Source organism: Thermobia domestica, chromosome 9 (genome assembly GCF_964235325.1).
Source record: "Thermobia domestica chromosome 9, izTheDome1.hap1.1, whole genome shotgun sequence".
NCBI lineage: Eukaryota > Metazoa > Arthropoda > Insecta > Zygentoma > Lepismatidae > Thermobia > Thermobia domestica.
The window spans coordinates 6,234,161-6,256,980 of NC_137462.1; the positions used below are offsets into that span (position 1 = coordinate 6,234,161).

Below are 22,820 nucleotides of genomic sequence, written 5' to 3' on the forward strand. Positions count from 1 at the left end.
AATCTTCAATTTAGATAACCTTTTGTACTGATACTTGTTGGTACTTATGGAGAAACGCAGCATATTACTGAGAACTATATTTATTAATCCCTTTTATGCATTTCGCAATATCAAAATAATGACAAAAAATCACCTTATGGCATATATATTTTTTAAGTAAGGAGAGTGTACTTTTAGCTTTATTTTTCGTTAATAACAGTAAGACAAATAATATTTTCTATTAAGTGTTAAATTAGGCATACAAGGAGTGATCAGAAAATAAGGTTACAAAGCCTGCAGTGAAACGTGTATATATATTATTTCATGCAACCAATACATCCAATATATAGTACATATATTAGGTTATTATTCGACAGTATCCATATTGGTTGAAACACTTTTCGCAACGTGGGATGAGTTTGAAGATTCCCTTCTGGTAAAAATCCTGTCCTTACGTGTTCAGCCTCGTTGTCCCGAAGTGTTTCACCTCCTCATCTGACGGCCTCCTAGGTGTTCCTTCAAGACGGGAACAAGTGAAACTCGAAAACGTGATTCTTCTGTTGTCCTGAATCAGCTCCTCCACACGAGCTGTGTTGATATCTTTTGATGCCGTTCTGGATCCACCACTGCGCTCCTCATCAGTGGCGTTTTTTAATACCAGCCGCAAACTTTCGACACCATTCTGGGACATGTTGCTGAGACATCACAGTCTCTCCATAAACCTCTACCAGCTGCCGGTGAATTTCTGCCGCAGTTAAGTCTTCATCCCGGCGAAATTAAAATACCGCTAATTTTACATTAATTATGTGATATCTCCAAATAGATAAAAGATAATTGAAATATGGAACAAGAGCGCCCTAGACAATATTATTTTGCGTGAGGTACCGTTATCACAAGTCACCTAGTGGCTTTCCGTTTTCAGCTGTTTAGAAACGCGAAAATAAATGCCGATGTTTTTCCCCACAGAAATCGACTAACTGGGCGAGACTAGTTTTCCAACTAGCGCCATAGGTGGTGGGTGGCTGAAACTCTGCACAGTTGCCAAGTCCATGTATTAAAATTACAGCACACAATTCTCATTCCTCTCTAACAGACGAAAACTCTAGAAATATCGACCCTGTAACCTTAGTTTCTACTCTTCCCTCGTACATCTATTGAACAAGTGTATCAGATGATGATGTAAATTCAGTGATGACCAAATAGTGGTCAATAAATTATTATAATACATTTTTAGTTAACGCAGTGCACAACAAAAAGAGTGTAGCTGGCTATCGTGGTACACCTGAATCGAAACTTGAATTGGGGCGATTGTTAGAAAAATACAACTTCATAGCTATACGTAGATTCAAATGTTCCTAGTTTGTATTTTTTTTTTTTTTATTATTATTATTATTATAAGTGGATCACTTATCAGTCGGAATGTTCTACGGACCACCCTACTTTCGTCTATAACATTACTACGTTGTATGGTGATTAGGTGTCTTCATCTATCAAGAAAGCGTTCAGAAAACTCGGCGTACATGACTCGCCAAGCACGTGAGACTGGTATACGCGCTATCCCATACCACGATACTCCCATACTAACTAGGAGTAGTAATAGTATTATACTACTACTCACTCATATTAAATTCCAACAATAGCAATACATAATCTTTCACTAAACGTTCTGATGCTGTTTTTCGCATGTCATTAAAGCAAAATAACTATCTGATTCCGACTGTGACAACTGCTCATTCAATGCTATATAAGAAAGAAATATACCAACGAAGCAATCCATTTTATAAATACTACGTAATTACGCACAGAAATGTAAAGATTCTCTGACTTCCGCAGTGTTATCCAGAATAAGAAAAAATGAGGTGGGGGGGGTGATAAGCGTCCTTAGAACACAAAATAACACAATATGCTTTGTTTTATCAAATGAAAAATTACAAAACTTACCTCAAGCGAAACCGTAGAGGAAACTCACTCTCAGTATAGCTCGACGTCACCAACAGTTGTCAATTACCTTTGGGAAGAAAAAAAAAAGTAATGAAAGTATTATCCTTTATTGCTAGTTTCTCTCTACTATTAATAACTTACAAAATATTACGACGAAGTTTTATGTCCTTCTGGCCATCAAAATATTAAAAAAAAATAAATAAATAAATAAATAAATAAATAAAAAATGATTTTTAAAGAGTACGAAAAGGAACTAGTTTTTTCGAGGAAATATACATTTAAAAGGTCGTTGTCTAAAATTACAGGTGCATATAACGATTTGAAAATGACGAAGATTGATCTTCGTTAATCAAGATGCACTACAGAGTCTTAATACTGTAGCTCCAAGTATGAAATAATTACCTTATTTTTGGATCAAAAGATCTAATATATTTTAGGCAAAATGTTTCTTGTACGCCTTATATCTGGAGAATTACATATAGAGTAGCCAAACCCAATCTATCACTTAACTCACTATGACGTGCTTATTCCCTAAAAAATGTGAACACTCGATTTAGGGGCCGTTCAAAATTTTTGTGGTCCCTGGTCCAAAAACTAATAATTGACCACGATCGCAATCTTTTGATGCATTTTTTGAATCATTCCTAAAATTCTTGTTATACTAGTAAATCGTTCGATACACAACGCTAACGAACTGACATTCTACGCGTATGTTATGATCGTTACAAACAAAAATCAACTTGTATGTTCCATGCACTTACAACGATACTAAATCCTACATTTCAAGCATAGGCTAAGAACATTTCACGTGACATCTGCCCAGAACATCAATGCCACACTGTTACACTGTTTGATGAAGTACACTAACCACCTCTTTGGCTTCCTGCAGCTTTGTCATTCGGTATATATCGCCAGCTACTGAAATCTCAATCTCAGTCAGTTACTTCAATCACTGGGCGAAAAGTTCTTTCATTTCTTTCTTCAAAATGAGAATTGTAATTCTACGATAGACTCACCCATCGAATTAAAAATACATGGATGGCAGCATTAAAGAAATTAACACATGTTGCAGTGCATTTGGAAGGAAAAGACACATTAAAAAATATCATTGTGTCTTAAGGAGTTAAAAATTTTGCAATGACTGCACCCAGATATATAAATCGAAGTATAACCAACTCTACGACCTATGGAATCCAGAGGTTCAATGCCGCGTTCACAAAAGCTCTCCACTGACTTTTCTTTGATCCTTAGCCAAATGGATCCAGTTTCTACTTTGTATTCCTATTTCTGCGAGATCCATCTTAATATTGTCCTCCCATCTGCGCCTAGGTCTTCCTAATGGACATTTTTCGATTGGATTTCCAGTTAAAACTTTGAAAGCATTCCTACTTTCTTACATTCTGGCTACCTGAGCCTCTTAGATTTGATGACCCTAATAATGTTTGGTAAACGGTATAAACTGTGTAATTCCTCGTTATGCAGTTTCCGCTATTTCCCATTCCTGTTCCCTCTTGGGTCCGAATATTCGTCTCAGTAGGCTGTTCTCAAATACTTTCAGCCTACGTTCTTCCCTCAGAGAAAGCGATCTGTTTGCCAACCATACAGAACAACAGGCATGATTATCGTTTTGTATATTTTAAGTTTCAAATTCCTCGACAAAATTCGCGACGACAAGAGATGATGAATTGAATGACAACACAAATTTCCTGCTTTTAGTCGACATTTAATTTCTTCGTGAATATGGTTTTCGTCTTTTAATATTGGTCCTAGATATTTGGAAGTATCCGTTTTACCAAAAATATTATTTGATATTCCAACGCTATCAAAATATATATAAATCGAAGTATTCGCTAACAAAATCAGACATTTACCATCTCCAATCTACAAAGCAAAGCATGGAAATGAAATGAAATCTTTAAGTTTAACGTCCCACGGTTATGCCGGTTAGGCTAAAGGAGACGGTGATAATGAGAAATGAGTGAAATGAAGAAAGTGGGAGGAAACGGGAGAACCCCGAGAAAACCCACGCACACGGAAGCAAAGCATGGAGTACAGCCAAGAATTATCCACTGAATCGGCAACATGACAGTACTGACTAACATTACCGTAAAAATAAAGGAATTAACAGTTACAGTGGGTTGCAAGAAATTATTATCGCGAGACAAAAATAGTCCTTAACTGGATATTAAAAGACAAGAGCTAACCTATGAAATATCTTAACACGAAGAATCACTTGGTGCGCATGTCCCAGGTTTGATTCCCGGTGGGAGAGCATTAAAAATCTGAAAACCTTGCGATGATTCGAATTTCACCTTAACCCATTTGAGGCCAATGTCCTATTTAAAGGGTGTATCAAAACAATACCGACAACATTTGGGAAGTGATTCCTGACACCAAGGTAAGACAACAAGTATAGACCAACCTGGGTGCAGAAATGCTTCCTTTCGGAGTTATAGGCTGCTGATAACCTGAAAAAAATGAACTCCAAAACTATGGGACCTACCGTTGTCAGGTCAAGACTTCACTTAGGAACTAATATGTGCTCTATCCAAAAATCCATGTTTCAGAATCCTAAAGGTACTCACACAACAGTTCTCAGAGGGAGTTTGGCTATGGGCATATAATTTGAAGTACTCACCAACTACCTCTATAATAATGTTGCGGAAGTATTAAAGTAACTATTTAAAGTATAATATTCTGATATCAAAGCTTTGTTTTTCTAGTGTCCCATATACAGGACATTGGACATTAGAGCTAGCTTTTTTTTTTTTTAAAGATATTTCAATTATGACTAAATATAGGAAGTAAACTTTATGTATGCAGTAACTGTAAAATACATGGTTGTGTTTTAATCTAAAATACATTATGGATAAATCTGCAACGTGAATTAGCAAAAGGTCAGCGTTCAGTATGTATAAACTAGTTGCGGAATGTGTAGAAAATCCATAATGTCAATAGTAAAATATAGGGTTCGAGTTGACTACAATAAAAACTGAGTGCATTGATTCATAAAAGCGATTTACAAACATAAAAAAAGAAAAGAAAAGAAAGGACGTAAAGTACAAAGTGCCATCATCCATTACACCGGCGTAGATTTGTTTGATAAACTGATGAGGTGACATTCAATCAATATAAAATGAAATGAAATATTTCAGTTTAAGCCCCACGGTTACATCTACAGGCTAAGGGAGAATGATGGTGGAAGAATTAGTTGAGTGAGAAAGTGGGAGGAAACGGGAGTACCCCGAAAAAAGACACGAACACGATGTTATCCATTACAAACTTACTTGGTCAGGGATGGAACCAGTGACCCCAGGCACCAGAAATAAGCGCTCTACCACTAAACCATTGTGCCCCCATATTCAATCAAGATCAAAGGGAAGAGTTGAGTTGATTTTAGTTTAGCGTACTCTTTCACCAGCGAGGCTATATGAGACGTGGACCTACTGATTAACGGGGAATCCGAACCACAAAGCGGTATTGGAATCTCTTCACGAACGTAATTGAAACTGTTACAGTTGCTAGTTGGAAACTTTATCAGATCTTGAGCTCGGGCAATTTGAATCGTCTGGAATTTCACAGAAGTATTACTATGGCATTACTCTTGTGTCCTCCCAACAAGAATTCGCCCAGGGATTCTGTAGAAAGTGTCCAGAGTCACGAAAAGTAAGCAAACATGCGTTAATATGAAATCACGAAGGAAAGGAAAAAGGATGTAAAGTCCACAGAAACCGATAACATCGTGTCGTCATTGTAATGTTGGTTTTTGCGCATTGCCTTGCTTTGATGATCACGGGAGTCTCTGGCGGGGGGAACGCGTCCCCCCAATATTTTGAAGTACAGAATATTACCTAAATATTTTATTCTAATTTATTTACTAACAATAGAATAACATACAAATAATAGTCTAATAACTATATTTATTTGGAATATAATATTCAAACTTTGAAACGATTATAACAGTTTTTTGATATATCTTAGGGGATCTGCGAAGGTAAGCAGAAGAGTAACTAACTAACTAACTAACTAACTCTATGGCCTATGGAACCCGGAGGTTCAGTGCCGCGTTCACAAAAGCTCTCCACTGACTTCTATCCTTAGCTAATTGGATCCAGTTTCTACTTTGTATTCCTATCTCTGCGAGATCCATCTTAATATTATCCTCCCATCTGCGCCTAGGTCTTCCTAATGGTCGTTTTCCTATGGGTCTACCAGTCAAGACTTTGAAAGCGTTTCTACTTTCTTCCATTCTAGCTACATGACCTGCCCACCTAAGCCTCCTAGACTTGACGACCCTAACAATGTTGGGTAAACTGTATAAACTATGTAGTTCCTCGTTATGAAGCTTCCGCCATTCCCCATTCTCGTTCCTCTTGGGTCCGAATATTCTTCTCAGGATCCTGTTCTCAAATACTTTCAGTCTATGTTCTTCCCTCAGAGTAAGCGACCATGTTTCGCAACCATACAGAACAACAGGCATGATTATCGTTTTATATATTTTAAGCTTCAAATTCCTCGACAGAATTCGCGACGACAAGAGATTTTGAACCGAATAGTAACACGAATTCCCTGCTTTTAGTCGACATTTAATTTCTTCGTGAATATGATTTTCGTCTGTTAATATTGATCCTAAATATTTGAAAGTATCCACTTTATCAAAAGTATTATTTAATATTTTAACGCCTCCACAATTTGCCGAATTACGGTCCCGGCGCACTTCCATGTATTTAGTTTTCTCTGCATTTACTTCTAAACCCATGTCCCTGCAAGCGTTTAATAATATCTCTGCATTTATTTCTACTGTTCTCCTATCATCCCCTATTAAATTTACATCATCAGCATATGCCATAACCTGGTGAATGCCGTTCAACTCTAGGCCCTGGTTGCTATCTTTGATTTTCCTTATCGCGTATTCCAGCACAAAGTTAAATAATAATGGAGACAACGCATCTCCTTGTTTCAGGCCATTTTCGACGTGGAAGCTCGTGGACAAAAATTTTCCTACCCGGACTTTACTTTGGGATTCACTTAAACATATCTTAATTAATCTAATTAGCTTTCTCGGTATTCCAAGCTCTGTAAGAACGTTGTATAATGTTTCCCTCCTAACCGAGTCGTAAGCCTTTCTAAAATCAATAAATAGTTGATGTACCGGGGTATTGTATTCCCACTTCTTTTCGAGTATTTGGCGAATGGTAAATATTTGGTCGATAGTTGATCGATTTCGTCTAAATCCGCACTGATAATCTCCAATAATTTCATCTGCGTATGGGGTCAATCTTGCTAACAGAATATTTGAAAGGATTTTATAGGATGTTGACAGAAGAGAAATGCCTCGATAATTATTACAGTCAGTTTTGTCGCCTTTCTTGTGAATTGGAACAATGATTGACTCTTTCCACTCTTGTGGCAATTCTTCCTTGTTCCAGATAAGGAGAATGAGTTTGTGTATCTTGTTCCACAATTTTTCGCCTCCAGCTAAAATTAACTCAGCCGGAATTTCATCTACACCCGGAGATTTGTGTTTCTTTAATTTCTTTATAGCGGCTTCCACTTCTATTCGATTGGGTTCTGGAATATAGGGTTCTGCGGTGTGTATCTCCTTTTCTCCACGCACATTAGTTTTTGGCTGCGTGTTCAGCAAATCGTCAAAGAAATCTTTCCATCTATTTAAGAGGCTATCCGTATCAGTGAGAACTGTTCCGTCAGATTTCTTTAATATATAAGCACGAGGTTGATAGCCTTTCTTAAATTCGCTGATCCCCTTATACATGTCCCGAATATTTTTATTTTTACTATTATCTTCAAGTTCCTTAATTTTAGCTTTCAAAAAATCCCGTTTCTTTGTTCTAAAAGTTTTGGAAGTTTCCCGCCTGATATCTGCGAAATTTTGTGTAGTTATTTCATTCGGATTTTGTAGCCACCGTAATTTTGCCTGTTTTCTCTTCTCTACTAGTTTAATGCATTCTTGGTCGAACCATGGTTTGTTCCTACGTATTTCCGCGTGTCCCAGTTTTTCTATTGCTGAACTTTTAATGCTATCTCTAATTTCAATCCAAGTATCCTCAACACTAGTGCACTCCGAGTCTTCTAAAACCGCGAATCTATTCGAAACTTCAATCTGGTATTCCTCTCTTACCTGGCTCTCTTCTAATTTCTTTAAATTAAATCTCTCCGTTTTCGGACATTGAGTATTACCTTTATTCAACGATAATCTCTCCCGTATTATCGCTGCTACCAGGTAGTGATCAGTGTCACAATCAGCCCCTCTAAAAGACCGGACGTCAATTATGCTAGATTGTCTTCTTCTATCTACTAAAACGTGATCTATTTGATTATGTGTTTTTCCGTCTGGTGATGTCCAAGTGTATTTATGAACGTCGCGATGTGGGAATTTTGTACTCTTCACGATTAGGTTTTTGGATGTTGCAAAGTTCACGAGTCTAACACCGTTGTCATTACTTTCCTTATGCAAACTTTCGTTCCCTATAATCGGTTTGAAAATATCCTCTCGTCCTACCTTCGCATTGAAATCCCCTAATAGAATCTTCATATGGTATCGCGGGAGTTGGTCAAATATCCGTTCCACTTCTTCGTAAAAACTATCTTTTATATCGTCACCCTTATCTTCAGTTGGAGCATGTACATTTAAAACAATAATATCACACCACCGTCCCTTAAGAGTAATAAAAGAAAGTCTGTCAGTGACAAATTCAACCCGTTTAATTGCTGGTAATATTCGTTTGTGAACGAAAAACCCTGTTCCTAACTGGTGATTTTTATTTCCTTCCCCGTAAAAGAACGTAAAATTTCCGGAATTCTCAGATCCATTTCCTTCCCACCTAACTTCCTGAACTCCTACTAAGTCCATCCTGTATTTCTCTAACTCACTCGTTACAGATTTTAACGCGCCTGACCTATAAAGACTTCTAATATTCCATGTTCCAAATCTCATGTCCATTTTCTTTTGCTGATGTCGTGCCAAGTTATCAGTCCTTGTCCGAGGCTTTTGTGAATGTTTCTGAACAAGTACCTTTTTCACAGGATGAGGGTGTTAGCCTTACCCAAACCCCCAAGCTGGAGGACCACTCCTAGTCGTCTGTCCGCGACTGCTTATTCAGTATATTCGCAGCTAACCTCTATATCTAGAGGCCTTCTCCTCGATCCGCAACCTGAGGACGCGCCATGCCGTGGTGACAGGAACCCACGTTACACGGAGCAGAAGAGTAATAGAGTCGAAAATAATAAACAAGTTGGGCTAGGTAGTATCATTTAAATTACTTTCTTTGATGCCTCCCCTCCAAATTTTACTTGCCAGAGACGCCAGTGTTGATGATTATCATTGCTAATATAAAAATGGCGTGTACTGATTTTAGAACATAATGTACCGGAATGTAGTCTTGCATCAATAGTAGTTTAATAAAACTGCCCTGAGTAGAAATCGGGTATAATTTTTATTTATTACAAACTATCAACCTAAACGGCCGATGTCCTATATATAGGACAGACTGTACCGGACGTACCCCGGTACATACAATAGAACTATTTTCTTTTTTCGAACATGTATTCCATGTATAAGAAAAATATGTAACATGCAATCAAATATACGCAGTAGAAAAATTATGGCACCAAATGGGTTAAACCAGGGCGCAAAATTTCAAAGTCAGACGCAGTCGTCAATCCAAAAATGATGGTCGCACATACAAATTATGAGAGGTATCCCCTGCCACCACGACCTTTGGTTTGACAAAGGAAAATATTACATCACGGCATAAAATTTCAAAACCAGACAATTAGATTCAGGATAATCAACTTTGAATTGGACAATTCATATACATGTTAAAAAATATCTTACCTTAAGACTTCACGTTTGCGTAACACACAGTGGGAAAGAAGGGGGCGAATTAGAACGTCGTAAAGACTTCACTTTCCATGTCCGTTGTGAAGACTTAACATTCCGTGTTTTCTCTCACTCAGTGACAATTATTTTCATGCGAAACAAACTGCGCAGCCCTGTGAGTTTAGGCAGAAACGATTCCTACTGAACACTCGTCGCCAGCTCGAAATTTCTAGTCGCCCATGGCGAAAGACCTTCCAAACCTAAGTCAAACAAGAATGATTTGGACGCTACAAGCATCTTTTTATTTTTCTCTTAAAAACTCTCTACGCTGTGACCCTATGACATCGTCGTAAGAACGCAACCCGAGAAGAAAATATACGTCGAAACACGTTTCTATGTGAAATACGGGGTAACGAAGTTTTCTTTTTTTCATTAAAAATGAAATGAAATTATGTTTAACGTCACATTATTATGGCTGTTAGGATAAGGGAAACAATGATTACAGCAAGTGATTGATGATAGAAGACCTGGTGGAATGAGAAAATGGAAGTATCCCGAGAACACCCACGAATACGATGCTGTCCACCACAAATTTACTTGGTCAGGGAACGAACCAGGGACCCCACGCACCAGAAGTAAGCAATCTACCACTGAGCCCCCCTGCCTCCTTTTTTCATTAAGCCGGAGCCTGCTGGTAGCAAAAAGTAGCAACACTCAGATCCATCTTTATGCCTAACAGAAAAACAAAGAAAATGAAATGAAATCTTTGAGTTTTACGTCCCACGGTTATGCCGGTTAGGCTAAAGGAGACTGTAAGTATGAGAAATGAATGTAAAATGGTGGAATGAAGAAAGTGGGAGGAAACGGGAGAACTCCGAGAAAACCCACGAGCACGGTGTTTGTCCACCACAAAGTCCACACGGCGCAAGCTGGGATCGAACCAGGGACCCCAAGCACCGGAGGTGAACGCTCTACCACTGAGCCACCGCGCCCCCAGATAAACAAAGAGGGGATAAAGTCAAATTTTGATTGAAATATTGCTTTTAAAAAAAAGTGTTTTCTTGTTAAGCAGTAAGTAACCTTTCCGGAGGACAGTTAGCTACGATGGCACTTCCTTTTGAAACGCAAACACTGATACGCCCAGTGGCAAAACCGTTCCACTCTTACAATTTTCATCGGCTCAGATGCGTGAAGTCGAGAACTGTTCTTATACCCAACAAGCATATCACATCGGAACTTTTTGTCTCACAGATACGTCGTCAACAAACAAACAAACAAACAAAAAAAGTTTTGAACTGTGTTAAATATCTTCCAATAACACACCGCAACGCCAGATAACAAGGAAAAGATCACACAATCTGCTTTTTATGTACGACCATTCTTACAGATGATTACGGGGCAATTCCTCGAGAGTTCACAGCAAGTGTCAAGATTATTATTGTGACCTGGAAAATTATTTTCACGAATTGCTTCTCACTTCTCTTCCGCTACTACCAATGTTGACATGAAACAACCATGATCATCTGTAACAAGCCTTCAATGATAATACTAGACATCAAGGGTTTCGGTAGTTAAATTAGTGCATACGTGAATTGTTAGTATTATCTTTTCGCAACTGAAAATTCTGGTTCGAATCCCTCTATCGGCCATCTTATGACTCATCTATAGCTTTACTTCAGTCTCAACACAGAAATGATAACGTAATACATTTCAATGACCTCCCATGCTATCTTACTTCCTATGTTTCTAGTACAAAAGAGCATACAAGGTGTTATTTAAAAAGGTAACCAAGAAAGTTATGTCGCTTTTTGTGGAGGTCTGTGTTCAATTCACCCTCACACCGTCAGTTGAATGCGAATGGAGATAAGGCGAAGGTCAGTTGTTGTTGTGGATATATACAACATACTAACTGGTTGTGGCAGTTCAGTTACACCGTGAATTTGCGAAAGGACAGAGTGAACATTGGACCTCCACAGAACGTTATAAGGGTGTGTATGCTGTACGAGTTCAAACTGGGGCCAAACGCCGCTGCACCGGGGCGGAAGATATGCCAGGCCTTAGTGAGGGTGTCGTGACTACCTGGACAGTGCAACCGTGGTTTAACAAATTTAATAACGGTGACGTGCCGGAAGACCAACACATGTCCACAACGAAGATCTTCAGGTAGTAATTAAGGCGGACAGTGGTCAGATATGTGAGGAACTGGAACTACAATTCAGTGTGAGTGGAGAAACCATTCGGCAACATCTCCAAATTCGGAAGTACTACAAATTGGGTCGATGGGTCCCACATGATTTGACTCGGGGCCAGAAGGCAACGGGAGCAGACACCTGTTTCTTTGCTGTCTCGTCTGAGGAAGGAACCATTTCTGGACAGGGTGTTGACATGTGAGAAGTGGGTCTTGTACGAAGCTCTACGGTGCCGTAATCATTGGTTAGCATCCCATGAACTGGTTCCAAAACAGCCGAAACCAGCACTGCACTTGAAGATCCTCCTGTGTGTTTGGTGGACTACTCGCGGCATCATGCATCGGGAACTGCTATCAGCTGGTCAGAGTTGTCAGCAGTTGAGCCGTGTTCAAGAAAAACTTAAGACTCTAGAGCCAGCACTTCTGAATCGCAAAGGGGTCCTCCTGTTACAGGACAACGCTAAGCCCCACCGGCCGTGGCTTGCATGACCCGGGACACCATATTACGCCTTGGATGGGAAACACTATTGCATTCGCCATACTTCCCGGACATTGCACCGTCTGATTATCACCTGCTCCGTTTCTTGGACAATCACCTTAGAGGATGCCAGTTCAAATCTATAGTAGAGGTGCAAAATGCACTTGATACTTTCTTCGTTTCACGGTCCACCATATTCTACCGTGATGGAATCCATGGCCTTCCAGAACGTTGGCAGAAGTTCGTCGATGCTGATGGGGACTACTTTTGATCTTCCAAGTACCTCTTAGGTAACATATCAATGTTCGAAGGTTGTGGATGAAAAAGCGACATAACTTTCTTGGTTACCTTTATAGAATAGGTGATTAAATTTTCCTTTGGTTACCTTTATAGAATAGGTGATTCAATTTTCAACACTTTGGGAGTATTATTCACGAAGATATGAAATTAAACAACAGAAGGCAATACGAGATATGGTACCAGAGACGCCCATATTTCAGGGGGTGGCTTCGAAAAACTAATACCCCCGGAGCATTTCTCCGATCGTGCTCAACCCGGATTAATAGTATTTTCTCAGTATCACTTTCATCTCCGGTTTATTAAGTTTTCCCGGGAAAAATGTTCTGCCGCTTTCCTTTCGTATCAGTCTGGACTTAACTCTGCTGTTTCCGATATCAAACAGCCTTATGGAACCCTCACACATGAAAACATCTATTTCACTCTGAATATGAATTCCTTAACTTCTGTTACCTTTGTATTAACTCTCTCCTGTTAAATATAAAAATTATATATTACATCCAACATAAAATACTAGTCTCTAATGAACCCCTGGGCGACTTTTTTTGAATCAGGAAATACGCAAGCAAGCTTGCGAAATTCGTTACGATTGACCCACTTCGGCTAATGCTAGATCACCACGCCCTCTCAATGGCAAAAAAAGAAAACTAAATGTGCACGGCGCTAGCAACAAGTTTTCTCCTCTGCTGCATCACTCGTTTCGCTTACTAAAGACCATGAAGACTCCAGACAGAAAATAGTCCTCCCACAATTCAATCACAGCAGAAAAATCATCTCAGTCCGCAAACCGGACTACACAAGAAATGGTCCATGAGATTAACATGTACAGACATGCTGAAAACAGCCACACGTCTCACTTAGCTTTCGAATGCACGCAGGTAGTTATATTCTTACGTAGAACCAAACTATTCAAATCTCCCTTCTTGTTTCTTCAAAAATATTTTTTATGCATCTCTTATTACTACTTAAGAGAGATAATATTGATAGATTGACATGTCAGCAAATTTTAGTGAGATCTTTTAAGGGTTTTCACAACAGTAAAATTAAACTACGGTTAATTTTAGAGTTTTTCTGTAATATCTTCAAAACAAATAAAAATATTCGAAAAACAGAAACGTAGTGAACTAGACAATACGATTTTGCATGTGATACCTTTACCACAATTTACCTATCTGCTTTTGCTATGCCGCTATTTACAGAACCTGCAAAAAGTGTTAAATCTATCTACACTTGAAATCGAAACCAGATAGATGAGTTGTGATAACGGTATCACATGCAAAATCGTATTATCTATTTCACTACGTTTCTGTTTTTCGAATATTTTTATTTGTTTTGAGAATATTACAGAAAAACTCTAAAACTAACGGTAGTTTAATTTCGCTGTAGTGAAGACCCTTAAGTACAGCGTTAAGACTGTGCTATTCATTCTTCAATTGTTTCCACCCTCTACAAAAGGGTTGCCACCTCTCCGGTTTCGACCCGACCATCAGGTATTTGAGGAAACTGCCTGGTTGCATAAAACATCACACATACATATTTTTTTTTATTTTACATACATTGAACATTGAATTAGATGATGGTGATATTATGCATAAAGACTACAGTGTTTTAAAATTAGTGCACCCACATACTGACACTTCATTATTCCAGTGTTTTTTTTTTTTTTTACTGAACCCTGTCATCAACAACAAAATGAATGATCTCTCTCTCTAAAAATGCGAGTGTTCCGAACATGCTAAAACTAGTTCCAAGCATGCGTGTTATTAGTTCCAGCCAAGAACGAATTTTCTAAACAAATTTTCAATTTGATGAACGTTCCATAAAAAAAAAAAAAAAAAAAAAAAAAAAAAAAAAAAAAAAAAAAATTGGACACAAGTTTTTAGTTAACAGCTGAACTGTGTGTGCAGGCCAACATCCAATATTTTGTGCTGAATTCGCAGAATGTGCAAACCAAACAAACTGTTTTCTGTTCATCGTGGAAACCAGAAATACGATTTCAAGTTTAAAATAAATAAATAAACTTGGCTTGAAGTATGTGAATTTTCATCATCTGTTGGCTTTACATGCAAAATTCAGGAGAAAGTAATTACAAAAGTACGAAAATTTTTCAATTTTTAACATTACAATTTTGAATTTAAATTTCTTTCTCGACCGATATTGTCCTGTTTTTATTGTAAGGAGATTCAGTAACTTTGTTCAGGAGGGATAGTGGCAACCTTATCTACAAACAGAAGTCCATATATATAATAGTCTTTGAGAGACGTGATAACAGCGTAGTCACAACCAAAAGAAGCAATTTATCTTATGAATAGAGACCGGATGTTTAGGCATTAAAAACCTGGAAAATAGGCAGGCAAATAGGCACTTAAAATTTAAAATATAGGCAGTAAAATAGGCACTTAAAATTAAAAAATGGGCAATAAGATAGGCATTAAAATGTAACTCGAAATAATGAAGATAAATACTCAATACAATTTAAAAAATACTTGTAAATTGAAATCATAGATAATGTTCGAAGAATATAGATATATACCTGTTTCTTAATATCTCCTTTACTATATATATATATAAAAATGAAACTTGACATGTATTCCATATATATATTTGGTAAATACATTCTCTACAGCCCTTATCAGTACACATAGAAGTCCAAATTTTATACTTTATCAGTACACACACCAGTCGAAGGTTTTACAGCATTGACAGTACACATAGCAGTCCAAAGTTTTATGACATGTTTTCACTACAAACAGCACTTATATAGGATGTTTCAAAACAACACCGACAACGTTTGGAAGGTGATTGCTGACACCAAGATAAATAAAAAGTATAGACCAACTGGGATGCACAAATGCTTCCTTTCGGAGTTATAGGCTGCTAAAAATATGAAAAAAAATAATAACTTTATAGATCTATAACGGTACTAACGCACAATTTTTAAAGGAGGAATTTGCCTACGGGCGTACAATTTGAAGTACTTTCAACTACCTCTATAAAAATTGTTGCGAAAGTATCGCAGGATTTTTAAACATGGATATTTGGATAGGACACTTTACTAGTTCCTAAGTGAAGTCTTGATCCGACTACGGTAGATCCCATAGTCATAGTATTGGAGCTATGGACCTTTAAATTTCATTTTTTTTTTTTAATGTTTTCGGTTGCCTATGACTTCGAAAGGAAGTATTTGTACACTCAAGTTGGTCCATACTTTTTGTTTTATCTTGGTGCCAGGAATAATCTCCCAAACATTGTCGGTATTGTTTTGAAACACCAGGTATTTCTAGAAAGGGAAAGAGCCCTTTCTTGAAATACTAAATTATGTATATTTTTCTCAATAAGTCTTAATTTGAAGAAAATGCATAGAATAGGCAACATTAGGCACTAAAGCAATTATTTAGGCAGGAATGGGCGAAATAGGCAAAATAAAATGGTCTTAAATTGAAACTATAACTACCCATATAAACTTTAAAATGTCATTTTTGATCATATTTTTAATATTAAAAAATAGGCATTTTGCCTAACATCCGGTCTCTACTTATGAAATAGTTAATTAGATTGGGTGGGGAGACGTGAAGGTGGTTTTATCGAACCACCTTCCTAGATATACGGCCGCATTTTCAATTTTGCTTATGCATGTGTTTATGTGGAATTACCAGGAAAAAATCCAATCTATTTCACCTATTACAGACACTTAATCACCTTCAACTAATATTAATTAAAACAACTATCCCTCAATTTGTATGTCGAGTTTACTAGATACATAGGAAATTGAATTTTATGCTTACAAGAAGACAAATTGCTGTTTAAAACCAGTCACAGGCAGCTGTTTAGCTCCACTATACACCAAATTATCTTTATCCGAAAGTAATGTTAATTTGAAGTTACAAAATGTAAAAAGAAACAAAATCGAACATTTATTGAAATTTAGATCCAAGATATTACTTTATCAAATTCTGATGTGTACGTTAAGATACATCAGCACATAAATTAATACAGATGTCTTTTTTACTTTTTGCTTCCAAATTTTAGATCAAAGCAGTCTTCATAGAGTTTTATGGGGGATAGCTGTATTTTCCCATAAAAAGCATACTACTTTTTTTGGAAAGGGGGCGGGGGTTAGATTAACGAAAATTTTTAAGTCTATTTCTTCTTCTTCGTGATTCTCTTGTTCAAGTACCATTTTCACTTTCGAGTAACATATTGTGTGCAGTACAATTATTACGAAAACAACTTGTGACTAACAGGCTCCATCAAGGGCTTAATTTCTTGAACCGCCCGACCGATCTCGATCAAATTTTTGACGTAGATGCAGTTCTGGCCTGGGAGTGTTTTTAGCTATTCATTTTGACGGTAAAACTTATGGGTGGGGAGGACTTAACTCTTGAATCAAACGCCCAATCTCGACCAAATTTTCAACATTGGTGAGGTTGCATTTAATCGATTCACTTTAACGAAACAACGAGGGGGGGGGGGGGGGATAGATTAAAATCAATATAAATAAAAGTGACTAGGTTTGTGACTTAACTCTTCAACCACTCGACCGATATCACAAATTTTCAACATAGATGAGGTTTGGGACTGGAAAATTTTATGTAATTTTACCTTGACGGCAGAACCTAGGGGACGGGGAGTTATATATGAAAATAAATAAAACTTAGTAACTCTTGAACCACACAACAGATCTCGATCAAATTTTCAACACAGACAAGGTTCGGACCTGGAGTGATTTTATCATTTTACTTTGACGGCACAACGCTGGGGAAGGAAGGAGGAGATATATGTAAAAAATAAATAAATGAAAGTGACTCTCTTTCTGACTTCATCATTCTTCAACCACCCGACCGATCTCGATGAAATTTTCATCATAGAAAAGGTTAAGACCTGAGATGTTTTTTATCACTTTGACAATAGAAATTAGGGGAAGATAAATGAGCTTTTCACGCTATTTGAATAAGAAAATTTTTCTCTACAATTGTGTATACTCGGCTAAGTCCTATCAGGTTTTTCAATGATGTTACAAACCCGTGCGTTTTCAGTCATGTTTGACATACTGATTCTATTTCGTGCAAAACAAGTTAAGTCCGTAGCAAGTGGACTTAACATGTTTTTCCCAACTCTGTGTATTCATATATGAGTCTAAAAAGAAAGGTAAGTCCTCTAAAATGTGACTTAACATGTTTTGCACTGCACTTAATTGTTGAAAACATTTCCATCGTGTGAATGAAACAAATGCAAGCAATAAAGTTATGTGAAATATGTTAAGGTAAAACGAGCTTGTAAAATATTTGCTTAATCACTATTCGAATTATATTGGTTTTTCGTATTATTCAGAGGTTAAGTAGTATTTGTTTGAAACAAATACAATCACTTTACTCTGTTTCTGTTTTCTATCTCTATTTGAATATTTTTATGAACAACACAAATGCGCAACAATAGGAATAGACCCGGATTTTGATCGGAATGATTCTGCATCCGAATCAACAGAATCCGAACCAGAAGAGAAGCTTAAAAGTCATAGGACGAGACGCAAGAAACAGACTGGTAAGAGAAAAGTGATGAAAGAAGATAGTAGTGAGAGAGAGGGGGAAACATCTATTACCGTGCTCGGGCAGTGTGCAGATCTGCACAATTTATCAGAGAAACCAGGAACATCTGACATCGAACGCGAGGTACCTGTGGAAGATAGGTCCCGTGAAAATAGACGGCGGAAGGAATCACGAGGTTTGAAATACGATACACGAAAAATTCGTGAAACGAGAAAACGTCTCAGAAATATAGATCAATCATATGTTACTTCGGAAGTGAAATGCGTTCTAGCTCGTACATTTCAGCTTCCCGGAGTGTGTAGAAACAAATGTGAAATGTTGTGTTCAGAAGAAGTGTTTAGAAATATATTTGACAATTACTGGGCTCTTGGTGATTATAATCGATGAGTTATGTATATCTCTAGTTTGCTGAATATTGCTAATAAGCAGAGAACCAGAATCAGACAGAAAGAGTTTGAAAAGCAGCACTATCGCCAAGTGACAGTTTTGTATCCCATCGAAGTGTCGGGTAAAAGACATGAAGCGTGTAAAAGTTGCTTCTTGTGTATTTTTGGTGAAAGCAAAAGCTTCATAGAGTCTGTAATCCAAAAGAAGCGTGTTTTTCTCTCTCTAGTGTTATATACATTAGTAGCCGAGGAACCCACAAATCTTCCAATACCAAGTCCGAAAATGAACTGGAAGAGGTTCGCAAACACTTTCAATCAGTTCCCTCATATGAAAGTCATTATTCCCGACGAGACTCCAGTAAAAAGTATTTACTGCCATACGTGACACTTTCGGGACTATATGAGGAGTATAAGAGAATATGCAATGGGATTCCCGTAAGTAGACGTCTGTATGACCGTGAATTCCACAAAATGAACTTGAAAATAAAGAAACCGCACCTAGATACGTGTCAAGTCTGTGATAAGTTATTTCTTCAACTTAAAGTGTCCGGAGATCCTTCCATAAAAACACAGTTGGATAAATTTCATGAAGAGGCCGAAGTGGCATATAACTCTAAAGCTTCCGACAAAGAACTGTCTAGGAATGATATTACACGCAAGACCATTACAAGGGTTAGGTGGTAGAGCAGCCATGGCTGAACCTCGCCCGCTTCAATAAAGACATTTTCATTTCATTTCATTACAATTGACTTACAACAATGTCTTCCAACTCCCTTTTTACAGAACTCAGTATCATTTTACAAAAGACAGTTATGGACATTTAATCTTACAGTTCACGATTGTGACAATCAAACTTTTTTTTGTGTGTGTGTGTGTGTGGCATGAGGGAATCGGTGGAAGAGGAGCAAATGTGTTTATCATTTTCTATTAGAAAATATGAATCCAGAAGTGAAACAAGTAGTTATGTACTCCGATTCATGTGCTGGACAGAATCGCAATTCCCACTTTGCAGCCATGTGCTTCACAGTTTTACAGAAGTCTACGAACCTTGAAACTATTGACCACAAATTTCTAATACCAGGTCATACACATATGGAATGTGATACAGATCATAGTGTTATAGAGAAAAAGAAGAAAAAGTTTAATGGTAACGTCGAGCATCCCCAGGACTGGGCTCAATTAATTCGTCAAGCAGGGAAGAAAAAACAATTTGTAGTACGTGAAATGTTTGAAGATTTCTACGATTTTTCCTGTGTGTTAACAGAATCTATTCAATTTCGCAAGAGTGACGATGCTGGTGAACGTTTTCTGTGGAGACATATTAAGTAGTTACGCTATGAGAAACAAAAGCCAGGTGTATTATTTTACAAGACAACACACAATAGTCGTGAAAATTTCAAAACTATGGATGTTTCAAGAAGGGGAAAGCCAAGTGTTTTGATGCCAATGCGTCTCTACAATGGACCGATAGCAATCAGCAATGAAAACAAGAAGGATATTTTGGACCAGCTTCCGTTTGTATCCCCTGTATTTCATGAGTTTTACAGGTCATTAAAACTGCATCCTCTGTTCGAAATGTATTTCCTGATAAAACAGAAAGCAGTCCAGATGAAAATGATTAGTAAACTGACATTAACCATATTATAGAATTAATCTGAGCAAAACACACAGAGATTAATTTTGGTAGAAATATATTACATTTCTGTTACAGTTTCGACAGATTAGCTCTGTCTTCTACAGTCAAACATTACATGCTTACTTGAGTATATAATGTTTGTCTATAGAAGAGAGCTAATAGTCGAAACTGTAACAGAAATGTAATATATTTTTATCAAAATTAATCTTTGTTCCATTAGAATAATGATATAGCATTATCCACAGTGTAACATAAGTCTAAACATTCAGTGCAAAAACAGGTAAGTCCACAAGTGCTGTAAGTTTTATTAAGTGCAAAGTCAGATAAGTCCACAAGTTCTGAAACATAGTCCTAAAAACAAATCTAGAACATTTTTATTATAAGGTGTTAAGCACTAAAAACTGAGTATAATGTGCACAAAGGAATATTAATTGAAATAAAATATACAAAAAATCATATATTGTAGTTTCTGATTTTTGTCGAATTTTCAAACTTTCAAATTGAATTTTCTCAAAAGTAACATTTTGTGACTTAACATCTTTTGCACACCCACCCGAGATATATAAAAATGATCGAAAATGACCAATATTAGTGACGAATCCATAGTCTTCGGGGTCACTGAGATGAACAGTAATACTTCCGATCCCGTTTACATCCAAATTCAGTCCCGCATCTTGGGGTGGGGGGAAGGGAAATACATAAACTGATAAAAAAAAATAATATACTAGTGTCGAATTCATAGTTTTCAGAGTCGCTGAGATGACAGGTGACACTTCCGATGCTGTACTCGCAACATGGAGGAGGAGGGATGGATATATATATATATATATATATATATATATATATATATATATATATATATATATATATATATATATATATATATATATATATAGGGGTTGGACAACAAAAAAATCTAAAACGTTTGCAAAAGTGTGAAAATCATGGACGTATACAGCTCCTGAATTGTGGTGTGTGGAATTTTGTACCATTGTTCCTCAAAAACATGCTCCAGTTCCGCAAGGGATGCTGGTGGAGTGTAATGAGACCGAACACGCCTTTCTAACTCAGACCACAATGGCTCAATTATGTTCAGATCTGGTGATTGTGAGACCCAGGAACATGGTGGAAAGACTACAAGGTGGTTGCATGCGCATGTCACCTGGAGCGCTGTCGTGGCTGTGGCGTCATCTGGTTTGCAAGAGACAACGGGAAATGGCGCGGCTTTAAGTGACAAGTGGAAATTCTTTGTTACTTTGTTCTTTTAAATGATATCGAGAATGCCTAACTGTGCAGTGTACGGCTGTAGTAATTATTACAGAAAAACTAAGGGAACTAAGATAAAATACTTTAGATTTCCTCAAAAAGAGGGGGAATGTCTCCACAAATGGATTTTAGCTTGCAGGCGACAGAACAAAATAAACCTAAAATATGGTAAGTTTTACATAAAAGCAATAAATAAATGCAATGTTAAATGAAATTATAAAAAAGCGATTTCATTACGTAGTTTCTTTTTAGTATTAATAGTATGTAATAATACTATATAAGGCTACAGTAGCTTGTGTTGAGTCTGCATACAAAAATCCAATAGTACGATTTATAAAGACGAACTTTGAGGCAAGACCCGGATTCGAAATCATGAGGGAGGGGAACCGACAGAGGTGATCATTTCCATCATCATTTCCTTCTACATAAGATATTGAGATAAATTTTTCCCCACAGAGGCAGGCATGTAACCTGAGAAGGGAGGCACGATGATCTAGGAGACCTCCCTCGAGTTACGCAAATGGAGAACATTAAACGCGTTAAAGTAATTCAGGTCCCATTTCATTCTGGAGGTCTGCATTCCCTGTAGCCTCGGTGCTGAAACGGGACGTTGCACTTCAAATTAACTAACGAATGGAAGGTTCGCAATAATGATTAACGGTTACAAAGATATATAACAATGTATTAGATCAAGAGAATAAAGTATCCACGTACCATGTCAGGGCGACATTGTAGGGGCATTTTTACACTCAGATTCTGAAATTTTTGTTCATTTTAATCATAACTTTGGATACATATTTAGGGGTTCTCTCCAGAATTACAAAATTAAGAATGACTGCAGTTAAAAAATATGGTCGATTCTCAACCAATCAAGGAAGCACTGTGGCTCAGTGGCAGAAGGCTCACCTCTGGTGCAACGGGTACTGGTCCGCTTCTCGGTCAAGTGAGTTTCTGGTGGACAACATCGTGTCCGTGAGTTTCTCGGGGTACTCCCGCATTTTCATTCCACCAAATTCCACATAATCATTCACTTGCACTTATCTTTTGTCTTCTTTAGTCCTCGGGACGGAAAAGAGAAAACTTATCAAGAAAATTAAGAAAATTATGTAATTTTATGGTTTATATGTTTCCTAGTCTAGCTGTAACACCCCTACATCGTCTTCACCTACGCCTAGTACTTTGTTTTCTGCTTGAAATAGTCATGTTGCAATTTCTTTGTTTGAGGTGCTTTGTATATACATATTTATTTTTATATATTTTAGA

General features: G+C 37.3%; 1 protein-coding gene across 1 annotated transcript in view; it reads right to left on the reverse strand.

The window, feature by feature from the left end:
- LOC145694361 (uncharacterized) overlaps nucleotides 1–22,820 on the reverse strand; it is a 162,898-nt gene that overhangs the window by 131,145 nt on the left and 8,933 nt on the right. Inside the window, exon 2 of the mRNA XM_081770513.1 lies at nucleotides 1,921–1,987. The gene's annotated coding sequence lies outside the window, so the exon portion shown is untranslated. The remainder of the gene's footprint in view (nucleotides 1–1,920; nucleotides 1,988–22,820) is intronic.